At 38.5% G+C, this 13,572-nt stretch overlaps 4 non-coding genes across 4 annotated transcripts; all 4 read left to right on the top strand.

Annotated features, from left to right (window-relative positions):
- Window positions 1-2,924: 2,924 nt before the first annotated feature.
- trnav-cac (transfer RNA valine (anticodon CAC)) lies at window positions 2,925-2,997 on the top strand. Its single transcript has one exon. It is a non-coding gene; the product is annotated as a tRNA-Val (tRNA).
- A 133-nt stretch (window positions 2,998-3,130) lies between these two features.
- Window positions 3,131-3,203, top strand: trnav-uac (transfer RNA valine (anticodon UAC)). The gene has a single exon. It is a non-coding gene; the product is annotated as a tRNA-Val (tRNA).
- Window positions 3,204-9,639: 6,436 nt separating this feature from the next.
- trnav-aac (transfer RNA valine (anticodon AAC)) lies at window positions 9,640-9,712 on the top strand. The gene has a single exon. It is a non-coding gene; the product is annotated as a tRNA-Val (tRNA).
- A 355-nt stretch (window positions 9,713-10,067) lies between these two features.
- On the top strand, window positions 10,068-10,140 carry trnav-cac (transfer RNA valine (anticodon CAC)). Its single transcript has one exon. It is a non-coding gene; the product is annotated as a tRNA-Val (tRNA).
- The last annotated feature ends 3,432 nt before the right edge of the window (window positions 10,141-13,572 follow it).

Raw genomic sequence — 13,572 nt, forward strand, 5'->3', positions numbered from 1 at the left:
TTTTGAGAGGAATGGAAGATTTGATATAGGCCGATAGTTTTTTATAATTTCTGGATCAAGATTCGGCTTTTTCAAGAGAGGCTTTATTACTGCCACTTTTAGTGAGCTTGGTACACATCCGGTGGATAGAGAGCCATTTATTATGTTCAACATAGGAGGGCCAAGCACAGGAAGCAGCTCTTTCAGTAGTTTAGTTGGAATAGGGTCCAGTATGCAGCTTGAGGGTTTGGAGGCCATGATTATTTTCATCATTGTGTCAAGAGATATAGTACTAAAACACTTTAGTATCTCCCTTGATCCTAGGTCCTGGCAGAGTTGTGCAGACTCAGGACAATGGAGCTTTGGAGGAATACCCAGATTTAAAGAGGAGTCTGTAATTTGCTTTCTAATGATCATGATCTTTTCCTCAAAGAAGTTCATACATTTATTACTGCTGAAGTGAAAGCCATCCTCCATTTGCGAAGGCTGCTTTTTAGTTAGCTTTGCGACAGTATCAAAAATAAATTTCGGATTGTTCTTATTTTCCTCAATTAAGTTGGAAAAATAGGATGATCGAGCAGCAGTGAGGGCTCTTCGATACTGCACGGTACTGTCTTTCCAAGCTAGTCGGAAGACTTCCAGTTTGGTGTGGCGCCATTTCCGTTCCAATTTTCTGGAAGCTTGCTTCAGAGCTCGTGTATTTTCTGTATACCAGGGAGCTAGTTTCTTATGACAGATGTTTTTAATTTTTAGGGGTGCAACTGCATCTAGGGTATTGCGCAAGGTTAAATTGAGTTCCTCGGTAAGGTGGTTAACTGATTTTTGTCCTCTGACGTCCTTGGGTAGGCAGAGGCAGTCTGGAAGGGCATCAAGGAATCTTTGGGTTGTCTGAGAATTTATAGCACGACTTTTAACCTCTATGGGCTAGGTGGGACGCTAGCGTCCCCCCGTGGTGCACTCCATCAACAGCAGGTGCATTTCAAGAGCGGCAAATTTGAATCCAAATAAATGTCAAAATTCAAAGCATACATTTAGAGTATGTTAGGACAGTACATTTACAAGAGTTGTGTGTAATGTTTTGTCAAGTCAAAGACAGGGTCACCAAAACCATAAAACCAGCTAAAATGATGCACTAACCTTTTACAATCTCCATCAGATGACACTCCTAGGACATTATGTTAGACAATGCATGCATTTTTAGTTCTATCAAGTTCATATTTATATCCAAAAACAGCGTTTTACTATGGCATTGATGTTGAGGAAATCGTTTCCCTCCAATAACCGGCAGTCAAGTCAGCTACACAAATTAAATAATTAAAATTAGAAAACATTGGTAAAATATTATATTGTCATTTAAAGAATTATAGATTTACATCTCTTGAACGCAATCAACTTGCCAGATTTAAAAATAACCTTACTGGGAAATCACACTTTGCAATAATCTGAGCACTGCGCCCAGAAAAATACGCGTTGCGATACAGACTAGACGTCATGTTGGGGAGATCTAAAATCGAAAATACTATGTAAATAATCCATTACCTTTGATTCTCTTCATCAGATGTCACTTCCAGGTATCACAGGTCCATAACGAATGTAGTTTTGTTCAAAAAAGCTCATCATTTATGTCCAAAAATCTCCGTCTTGTTAGCACATGATCTAAGCCAGCCGGACTTCTCGTCATGAACGAGGGGAAAAAATATATTTACGTTCGTTCAAACATGTCAAACGTTGTATAGCATAAATCATTAGGGCCTTTTTTTAACCAGAACATGAATAATATTCAAGGTGGACGAATGCATACTCTTTTATAACGTATTGGAACGAGGGTACCCAACATGAACTCCGCGCCAGGTGTCTAATGGGCCATCATCGTTCCATGGCTCTTGTTCGGTCAGATCTCCCTCCAGAAGACTCAAAACACTTTGTAAAGGCTGGTGACATCTAGTGGAAGCAATAGGAAGTGCCAAAATATTCCTCAGCCCCTGTGTTTTTCAATGGGATAGGTTTAAAGGTAATACAACACATCAGGTATCCACTTCCTGTCAGAAAATGTCTCAGGGTTTTGCCTGCCAAATGAGTTCTGTTATACTCACAGACACCATTCAAACAGTTTTAGAAACTTTAGAGTGTTTTCTATCCATATATAATAAGTATATGCATATTCTAGTTACTGGGTAGGATTAGTAACCAGATTAAATCGGGTACATTTTTTTTATCCAGCCGTGCAAATACTGCCCCCTAGCCCTAACAGGTTAATGCTCCTTGGTTGGGGTCTGAGCAGATTATTTGTTGCAATTGCAAACGTAATAAAATGGTGGTCCGATAGTCCAGGATTATGAGGAAAAACATTAAGATCCACAACATTTATTCCATGGGACAAAACTAGGTCCAGAGTATGACTGTGGCAGTGAGTAGGTCCAGAGACATGTTGGACAAAACCCACTGAGTCGATGATGGCTCCGAAAGCCTTTTGGAGTGGGTCTGTGGACTATTCCATGTAAATGTTAAAGTCACCAAAAATTAGAATATTATCTGCTATGACTACAAGATCCGATAGGAATTCAGGGAACTCAGTGAGGAACACTGCATATGGCCCAGGAGGCCTGTAAACAGTAGCTATAAAAAGTGAGTGAGTAGGCTGCATAGATTTCATGACTAGAAGCTCAAAAGACGAAAACGTCATTGTTTTTTTTTTTGTAAATTGAAATTTGCTATCGTAAATGTTAGCAACACCTCCGCCTTTGCCGGATGCACGGGGGGTATGGTCACTAGTGTAACCAGGGGGTGAGGCCTCATTTAACACAGGAAACAACGCTCATTGACACATTCAAGAAGTACCATAGTGTTAACAAAGAATTTCATTAATCCCTTATTTTGGAAATTCGGATACGTGCCATGAATATTTTTTAAATTTGGTTTACTCCTTGCAGCTAATTGTAGCAGTAGTTTCTGTGGTGTAGTGGTTATCACCTTCGCTTCACACGCGAAAGGTCCCTGTTTCGAAACCGGGCGGAAACAACGCTCATTGACACATTCTGGAGTACCATAGTGGAAAAAGAAAATTTCTTGAATTCTTTATTTTAGAAATTCGAATACGTTCCATGAATATTTTTAAAATTCGGTTTACTCCTTGCAGAAAAATCAAGCAGCAGTTTCTGTAGTGTAGTGGTTATCACGTTCGCTTTACACGCGAAAGGTCCTCGGTTCGAAACCGGGCGGAAACAGTGCTCTTTGACACGTGCAGTAGGTACAGTACTTTTAAAAGAGAATAGTTATTTTCATAAATGCCTAAATTTGGAAATTTCAACACGTGCCATGAATATCTGTAAAATTCGGTTTACTCCTTGCAGATAATTGTTGAAGCAGTTTCTGTAGTGCAGCGGTTATCATGTTCGCTTAACACGCGAAAGGTCCTCGGTTCGAAACCGGGAGGAAACAGAGCTCTTTGACAAGTGCAGTAGGTACTGTACTTTCAACAAAGAATTGTTATTTTCATGAATTCTGTATTTTGGAAATTCGAATACGTGCCATGAATATCTGTAAAATTCGGTTTACTCCTTGCAGCTAAATGCAGCAGCAGTTTCTGTAGTGTAGTGGTTATCACGTTCGCTTTACACGTGAAAGGTCCTCAGTTTGAAACCGGGAGGAAACAGTGCTCTTTGACATGTGCAGTAGGTACTGTACTATTAACAGAGAATAGTTATTTTCATTAATGCCTAATTTTGGAAATTTGAACACGTGCCATGAATATCTGTAAAATTCGGTTTACTCCTTGCAGATAATTGTAGAAGCATTTTCTGTAGTGTAGTGGTTATCACGTTCGCTTTACACGCCCCTTTTTGGAGTTTCAGGAAGTGGAAGAGAAGCAGGTGTCTGAGTGCTTGAGAGAGAATATCGTTTTTTTTGGAGGTCTAGTTGACTTATAAGTTTGAAAGTTTGTGAGTGACTGTAGTGAAGTTTCTGTGAAACGTTTTTGCTATTGTCCCCCATCAGCGTGAGCTGTTTGGGGGATATTGCTTAAAATAACCGGACGGACAACATGGCTTCGACATCAAGAATACAAACGACGACGAGAAAGGACAACAGTGAAATCAGAATGTTAAACGAAGAACTGAAAAAAAGAACATATGAGAAGGAACTGACGGTGAACGTGGAAATAAGTGGAGAAGGGAAAATAACAACGATGGAATTGCTGAGAGGAATAAAGGAAGTTTGCGGAACAATACTGGGATGTCGAATGAAAGACGGGAATAAGTATGAAGTAACAATGTCTCATGTAAATGGAAAAGAAAGACTAATAGACGGGCTAAAGATAAAGAACTGTCAAATCATGGCTAAAGAACTAGGGAACGATGAGCTGGTGGTGTCCTTTTTGAACTTGCCCGCATACATTACGGATGAGGAGATAGAAGAGAAACTAAAAGGCTGGAAGGTGAAGGCGACCACGCCAATCAAGAGGAGGATGTGGCCAGGAACGGACATTGTAGATGGGACAAGATTTTGCAAGGTAAAGTTTACAGACAATGTGCAATCCTTGCCATATTCTACTAAATTTAACACTGTCGAGGGATTTGAATATTTTCGTGTAATCCACGACAATCAAGTGAAGGTATGTAGATTATGTATTCAGCCGGGGCACATACTTAAGGAATGTCCGGAATTCACATGCCACAAATGTAGTGAACAAGGGCATTATGCCAGAGAATGTCGGAACATAGGAAATGTGTGCAAAATGTGTGATAGACCTAAAGTTAGATGTAGCTGTAATAAGGGAGAAAATCACTTACTTTTGCAAACAATGGACCTCACGTCTGAGGAAGAGGGGAGTGTGCCTATGGAGAGGGAGGATGAGAGTGACATGGAGAGTGTGACTCCAGAGACAGTGGCAGATAAGCTTGAAGAGCCTGTAATGTCTCCTGGCAAAGCACGAGACGCCGTTTTAGTCTCTGCTGCTGACAAGGTGGAACAGCAGCACATGATGGGTGAAAGACATACACAGGTAGAGATGGTGCAAGGTGCTTCTCAGGTGCCTGAGCCAGCTTTAAGCCTGTGTAAAAATTACACCAAAGAGTGGGCTGGGTCCACTGAAGTCACGGGCACTGTTAAAGCGCACTTTTCAAAAGGCTTCCCCGCCGATCCCCCCAAAAATCCAAATAAAGAGACGGATGATGAAATAGATAGTGAGGATCTTCAGTTGTTTGTAAAAAATAAGAGGTCATTGTCGAAAACCAGGGAGATGATGGGTTTTGGAAAAAAGAAAAAGTAGGATTTTTAAGGACTTGTTTGGCTCTGATTATACTTCTGCACACATTCATAATGATTACAGTCGCATCCCTAAATGGTAACAGTTTGAGAAACATGAGCAAATTTGAGCAGGTATTAGTGTCTGTTAAGGCAGACATGTTGTGTTTTCAAGAGACCAATTGGACAGACTCCAAAATGCAGGAGATTAAGAGTAAATGGTCAGATTTAATTTTTTGTAGTCATGGAGGGGATAAAACATGTGGTGTGGCTATTTTGATAAAAAATGATGTGGTGCAAAATGTAAAAGAAATATATGCTGACAATGATGGCAGACTTATTGTAATTGAATTTGAAGTTCAAAATGTAGTTTTTCGTTTAATTAATGTTTATGCTTCAAACATTGAATCTGAAAGGAGAGAAATGTTTCACAAATTAAAAACACTGTGCTCAGAAAACTGTATACTGATAGGAGATTTTAATGTGAGGTGTAGTAGAATGGATGCCTCTAGTTGTGCTAAATTCAGATATGACTCTTCTAGAAATGCATTATGGAAACTTATGAATGAGGAGAATCTAGTAGATATATGGAGGGCTGAAAATCCAAACAGAAGAGTATTCTCTAGAAGGCAGGTGGTTCTAAAGGAATTAAAACAAAGCAGAATTGATTTATGTCTAGCAAAACAAGAATTGGTGCAGAATGTTAAGAAGGTGTCATATACCTTTACAGCATATAGTGATCATGCAGTAATGTCATTTCAAATGGGTTTTGGTGTGGAGAGGAGAGGGGGAGGTGTCTGGTGTTTAAATGCCAGTCTGTTAAAGGAGGAAGGATATAGAAATGAAATTGTTGAATGTATTAATGATGAAATGTCTAATGTACTGTTAAAAGAGAATGTGTGTTTATGGTGGGAGGAAGTGAAAGTAAAAGTAAAAAATAGGAGTATTAGGTACGCAAAAAATCATAACCGTTTAGATAAGCAGAAAGAAATAATGCTTAGGAATAGGATGTTGCATGAACTTGAAAAGGCTGATACGGATCCAGACTATGATGTTGTGAATTATTTGAAAATCCATGCAGAGCTGGGTCGTTATGAAAAAAATAAATGTTTGGGTGCTATTGTTAGGAGCAGGGCACAGTACGCTTTGGAGGGAGAGAAATGTACATCCTTTTTTTGGGGTCTGGAAAAAAGAAAACAAACTAAGAGTTACATTGTAGAGTTGGAAGATGAAAGAGGTGTAAAGGTAAACGATTTTGTTGGGATCTTAGAGACAGTTGAAACCTTTTACAGAAATCTTTACAAAAAGAATGATGTAGATAAAGTGTGTGTTGTAAAAGTGTTGGATACAATTAGTGCCAAAGTATCGCAGGCAGATAGAATGATGTGTGATGAAGAGATTTCGATTATGGAAATCAAGGAAGCAATTGTTAGCACGCAAGGTAATAAAAGTCCGGGTTTGGATGGTTTAACAAATGAGTTCTATAAAGTCTTTGTAGATATTTTGGCACCCATTTTAGTGAGGGTGTTTCATTATATGGAAGAGAATAAGGAAATCCCTGAGTCTATGTCAACTGGAATGTTAACGATCTTATTCAAAAATAGGGGCAGTAGATTAAAGTTAGAAAATTATAGGCCTATTAGCCTTCTAAATTCGGATTATAAGATACTGACTAAAGTGTTAGCGAATAGGATGAAAAAGGTGATTGGGAGTATTATTGAATCAACACAAGCCTACGGCATACCTGGAAGAGATATTGCAGATGTAATTTGTACAATTAGGGATGTTGTTAATCAAATGAAAAATGAAGGTGGTATAGTTTTAAGTTTGGACTTTAACAAAGCTTTCGATAGAGTGGAGCACAGCTTTTTATTACAGACTTTGGAGAGGTTTGGGTTTGGGCCAAAGTTTGTATCTTGGATCAACCTGTTGTATAGTGGGGCTAAAAGTTGTGTTAAATGTAACGGAGTGTTAACAGATACTTTCCCTGTGGAGAGGTCAGTAAGGCAGGGCTGTCCTTTGTCAGCTCTGCTGTACAGTGTTTCTACAGAACCGTTAGCTACATTGATAAATAGTAATAAAGAAGTAAGGGGTGTTGGAATCCCAGGTGGTGGTGTCAGTGTTGTACATCAGTACGCTGATGACACTACTTGTACTGTGAAGGATATAGAAAGTATTGGAAGCATTATGGGGATCATAGATATATATGGCAAGGCATCGGGTGCTAAAGTTAATATAGAGAAGACTGAAATAATGTTTGTTGGGGATATCAATGTAAACGGGTGTGAGATTCCATTCAAGAGCGCAAAGGATTTTATTAAAGTGCTGGGAGTAAACATTGGTGTAAAGGAGAAAGAGGCAAAAGATATAACTTGGACTGGGATCCTTAATAAAGTCAAGCTAACGTTGAATTTCTGGAAAAATAGAAAACTAAAGTTACAAGGGAAAGTAATTGTTGCAAATGCTTTGGTATTATCCAAATTTGTGTATGTTTTGGGAGTCCTGGACATGCCGGAGTGGGTCCTAAATGAATTGAATAATGTGGTGTCAAATTTTATTTGGGATGGTAAAGGAGTGAGAATATCTCAGAAAACATTGATTGCTGACTATGTGGATGGAGGTTTAAAACTTGTAGATTTAGATGTCAAAAGAAAAGCTATTAGGATAAAAACAGTAAAGAAATATTTGTATGACAGTGAAGATTATGGCTGGAAACACTTCTTTAGAGTCTACTTAGAGGAGAGTGGTGGTTGTGAGGATAATGGTTTATTGATGGGGCTTAAAAGGGCAATGTTTGAAAAGGTACCAGATTTTTATAAAGAGGTGCTAAATGCATGGGCAGAGTTGTTGCCTAATGTATATTATGAATGTGGACATATTGACCTGATTATGAATCAACCTATATTTCTGAATGAGAAAATCAAGAACAAAGAAAAAGTTTTGTATAATAAAGTATTTATGAGTGCAGGTCTACGGCAAATAAAAGATTATACTTATGAGGTAATTCCAGGGTTTTTACCTGGGGAAGCTATTTTTGACATAATCAATGAATGGGATGAAGAGGTGGGAAGGGGAACAGTGAATAATATGTATGACAAGATAAAGAATAGTATACCAAGAGCATGGGTTGATTTAATAAATAGTGAAGTTGAAAGAGAAGATTTATTTGTATTTCCTAATTTGTTCATTGGTAGCAGTAAGAAGAAAGTACATTTATCTAGTATACCAGTGAAAAGATTGTATAGAATAATGGTAGGAAAAGTCTGTAGAAGGCCGGCTGCTGAGAAATTTTGGAAAGTAGTTTTTCCGGAATTGGATGAAAAAAAGATATGGGGAAATTTAAATGTAAAATATAATAGTAAGGAGTGTGAAAATAATGATTTCAAACTAAGACATAATAGAATATTTACAAAGGTGGTGCTAAAGAAAATTAATTGTGAGATAGAAAGGGAATGCGACGTATGTGGACGTTTCCCGGAAACTCTTATGCATTTGTTTATAGAATGTGAGGATTTAAAATATTTTTTTGTAAAGTTAAGGAAATGTTATGTAGAAACTGGGGGGAGATTTCGTGAAAAAGTATGCGTGGGAGGAACTTTTGTTATTTGGAGTGTCTGGTAAATGTGAGGGTGCTAATGTGTGTTTGTTGAATATGGTTTTGAGTTTTGTGAGGTATGCTATTTTTTGTAGGAGGAATTATGTTTCTTTTGACAGAAAGAGGGTTCAGGTGTGGAGTATCTTTATAGCACTGTTCAGTAAACACATAGATATGTTGTTTAATTATGGGATGGAACATTTTGATGAGTCTTTTGTTGAAGGGAGTGGGTTAATTTCACGAGAGGAGAGTGGAGGTATCACTTATAATTTTTGAAACCACTGTTTTGATAATTTGATAGGGGGTGAATTGTTCACCTGCCTCTGTTAGTCTAGTGTCTTCTTTATTGTTCTCTGTGGATTGTACTGTAAACAGTAGATTGTACTGTAAATATTGTAAACAAACATTTTTGATAATAAAAAAAAAAAAAAAAAAATCAGGTCCTCGGTTCGAAACCGGGCGGAAACAGAGCTCTTTGACACGTGCAGTAGGTGCTGTACTTTCAACAAAGAATTGTTATTTTCATAAATTCTGTATTTTGGAAATTCGAAATACGTGCCCTGAATATCTGTAAAATTCGGTTTACTTCTTGCAGGAAAATCAAGCAGCAGTTTCTGTAGTGTAGTGGTTATCACATTCTCTTTACACGCGAAAGGTCCTCGGTTTGAAACCGGGCGGAAACAGTGCTCTTTGACACGTGCAGTAGGTACATTACTTTTAAAAGAGAATAGTTATTTTCATAAATGCCTAAATTTGGAAATTTCAACACGTGCCATGAATATCTGTAAAATTCAGTTTACTCCTTGCAGATGACTGTTGAAGCAGTTTCTGTAGTGTAGCGGTTATCACGTTTGCTTAACACGCGAAAGGTCCTCGGTTTGAAACCGGGCGGAAACAGAGCTCTTTGATACGTGCAGTAGGTACTGTACTTTCAACAAAGAATTGTTATTTTCATGAATTCTGTATTTTGGAAATTCGAATACGTGGCATGAATATCTGTAAAATTCGGGTTACTCCTTGCAGCTAAATGTAGCAGCAGTTTCTGTAGTGTAGTGGTTATCACGTTAGCTTTACACGTGAAAGGTCCTCAGATTGAAACAGGGAGGAAACAGTGCTCTTTGACATGTGCAGTTGGTACTGTACTATTAACAGAGAATAGTTATTTTCTTAAATGCCTAATTTTGGAAATTTTAACACGTGCCATGAATATCTGTAAAATTCGGTTTACTCCTTGCAGGTAATTGTTGAAGCAGTTTCTGTGGTGTAGTGGTTATCACGTTTGCTTCACACGTGAAAGGTCCCTGTTTCGAAACCGGGCGGAAACAAAGCTCATTGACACATTCTGAACTACCGAAGTGGTAACAGAAAATTTCATGAATTCTTTATTTTGGAAATTCGAATACGTGCCATGAATATCGGTAAAATTCGGTTTACTCCTTGCAGAAAAATCAAGCTGCAGTTTCTGTAGTGTAGTGGTTATCACGTTCGCTTTACACGTGAAAGGTCCTCAGTTTGAAACCGGGAGGAAACAGTGCTCTTTGACATGTGCAGTAGGTACTGTACTATTAACAGAGAATAGTTATTTTCATAAATGCCTTATTTTGGAAATTCGAATACGTGCCATGGATATCTGTAAAATTCGGTTCACTTCTTGCAGGAAAATCAAGCAGCAGTTTCTGTAGTGTAGTGGTTATCACGTTTGCTTCACACGCCCCTTTTTGGAGTTTATGGAAGATAGCTGATATTATGGAAATGTACTTTCAGAGCATAGTGTAAATGTCCAGAGCCTGCGGTAGAAATCGGGGAAAGGAGAGAGAATAGGTCCGGTATGCTCTGGTCTGAGTCGCGCTGTACAAAAACTGGCGATAGCTTTTCGAGCTAATGGATAGCTGAGGACAGCTAACCGTGGCTAGCTGAACTCCAACGTTAGCCAGTGAAAATGACTAACCTCTGGTTGGCTTCTGTTGTGGAATTCAGATGAGGTAAATAATACTTTCTTTTTTAAATTGGTGAGGCGGGTTGCAGGAGAGTGCTTTGAGGTTGAGTTTTTAGAATAAAAAAATGTAAAAAGATAAGTGAAGAAAAATATGTAAATTTTATGTAAATATATATATACACGGGACACGACAAGAGGAGGGTAGAGGACGTCTGAACTGCTACGCCATCTTGGATACAAATCAATCAATTTTATGACCCATTGTTCTACAAGACATCAGCCAGGCCTGTTTAGCCAATAGGGCACATTACTCTACCAATTCTTTGTGACGATAATTACTGTTTCTATACTTTCTGTGAATTACTTAGTTTAGTAAATAAATGATTTTAAGACAATTGATGTATGGATGACTCTTAGTAAAGACTGGGTTCGTGCAGATACAACAATTTACGACGTTTGGAATGAGACTGGACGCGAGGTAAAATACACCATTTAAACCAGAAGATAATCGGCCTATACTATAATAGAATATAATATATAATGTTATAATATAGGAAAGTTATATTAGAAAAATTATAACTTTGTAATCTGAATATTTTCCTTGGTGCCCCGATCTCCTAGTTAATTACAATTAAACGATTAATCAGTTTAATCGCGTGATAATAATTACAGGGAGTTAATTGATAAACATGTCTTCAGTTTAATGGTACCCCAAAGACACGACAGCAGGAAACAGAGATGTGCTAAATAATTTGGTCTTGTAATCTGAAGAACATGCGTTCAATCCCTGTTCATACATTTATTGAACAGAAGTGGCATTGTTGCCAACTTTTATGGCGTCATTTTCAAAAACTGAAGTTCATGGGTTTGATCCCTGTCTGTACCTGGTTTAAGAATTGCTGCTACAATTTCATTGTAGTTTCAATAGAGTGGTGTATATAAAAAGTACATTGTATTGATATTGCATTTTATCTGCAAATGAAATGGGATGGAAGCTCAGAGGGGGAGTGCATGCAAAATATGTATGAGGTCCTCGGTTCAATCCCAAGATTCTCCACTGAGTTTATTTGTGTGCCAAATTCACATTTACACAACTACTACTTTCCAGAATGTTGATGTATAATTTGTAGAGTATGGTGGCCAAGTGGTAAGGCGTCAATCTCGTAAACCGAAGATCATGGGTTCAAATCCCGTCCGTTCCTCTATGAAAGACATCTGGTATCATAGATCTGTGTTCTTATTTGGAGGACTTTGCAGAAAAAGCAAGTTGTATCAATATTGCAACACAGCTGTTATAGTAAGGGGATGTATTTCTATGGTAGAGCCAGTACTTTACATGTATGCGGTCCAACGTTAATCCCCAACTTCTCTGTTCAGTGTATTTAGTTGTTAAATTATCTTTTGCACAACTCCCACTTTCCAGAATGTTGACATTCTAAGAAGGAAATAGATATGCTAAATCATCTGTTTCTGTAAACTGAAGCACATGGGTTCAATCCTTGTTCGACGTTTATGGAAGATAGCTGATATTATGGAAATGTACTTTCATTAGAACAGTGTAAAGAAAAGGTAAATTGTATTGATATGACCACTGCGACCTGTATACTCTAGTCGGCTGGCCCTCGCTACCTATTCGTCACCAGACCCACTGGCTCCAGGTCATCTATAAGTCTATGCTAGGTAAAGCTCCGCCTTATCTCAGCTCACTGGTCACGATAACAACACCCACCCGTAGCACGCGCTCCAGCAGGTATATCTCACTGGTCATCCCCAAAGTCAACAACTCCTTTGGCCGCCTTTCCTTCCAGTTCTCTGCTGCCAATGACTGGAACGAATTGCAAAAATCGCTGAAGCTGGAGACTTATATTTCCCTCACTAACTTTAAACATCAGCTATCTGAGCAGCTAACCGATCGCTGCAGCTGTACATAGCCCATCTGTAAATAGCCCACCCAATCTACCTACCTCATCCACATATTGTTTTTATTTACTTTCTGCCCCTTTGCACACCAGTATTTCTACTTGCACATCATCATCTGCTCAACTATCACTCCAGTGTTAATTTGCTAAATTGTAATTACTTCGCTACTATGGCCTATTTATTACCTTACCTCCTCATGCCATTTGCACACACTGAATATAGACTTTCTTTTTTTCTATTGTGTTATTGACTGTACGCTTGTTTATTCCAATTGTAACACTGTGTTGTTGTTTGTGTCGCACTGCTTTGCTTTATCTTGGCCAGGTCGCAGTTCTCAATGAGAACTTGTTCTCCACTAGCTTACCTGGTTAAATAAAGATGAAATAAAATAAAATAAGAAACATAGTGCATGAAGACACCCAGCTCTAGATACACAGTTTATCACAACGGGTTTCCGGTTTCCTGTTTCCGGTCACAACTTGCAGACTTGTTTACGCTGCTGTGCGTTTTGTTGCCGATCTTACTTTGCTACCTGACGGTTTTTACTTTTTCATTACTGTATATTTTTACTTTTTCCCTCACTCAACTTTTTTTCATTCAACTTTTTCACCCCGGAGGTTTTATCTGGACATGGTTCGTCAGGACTTCAAACAGCCGAAGCTAAGTAACATTAACATGATGCCTTCTAATTGCAGTCATTGTACTTATAATATACAGGAGAACGATCGCCTTACGGCAAGGATAGCTGTGCTGCAATCCCAGCTTCAGACGCAATCGTTAGGCAAGGGCAATTTCAGTGTAGGAAAGGATGAAACAGCGTCTGTGCCACCAGTAAGTACAGATAGTAACGTTAGTATAAACCCCCTCGCACGGTCCCCGCAGCCGGACAACTTTCTCATGG

The sequence above is a fragment of the Salmo salar genome, unplaced genomic scaffold (assembly GCF_905237065.1).
Source record: "Salmo salar unplaced genomic scaffold, Ssal_v3.1, whole genome shotgun sequence".
NCBI lineage: Eukaryota > Metazoa > Chordata > Actinopteri > Salmoniformes > Salmonidae > Salmo > Salmo salar.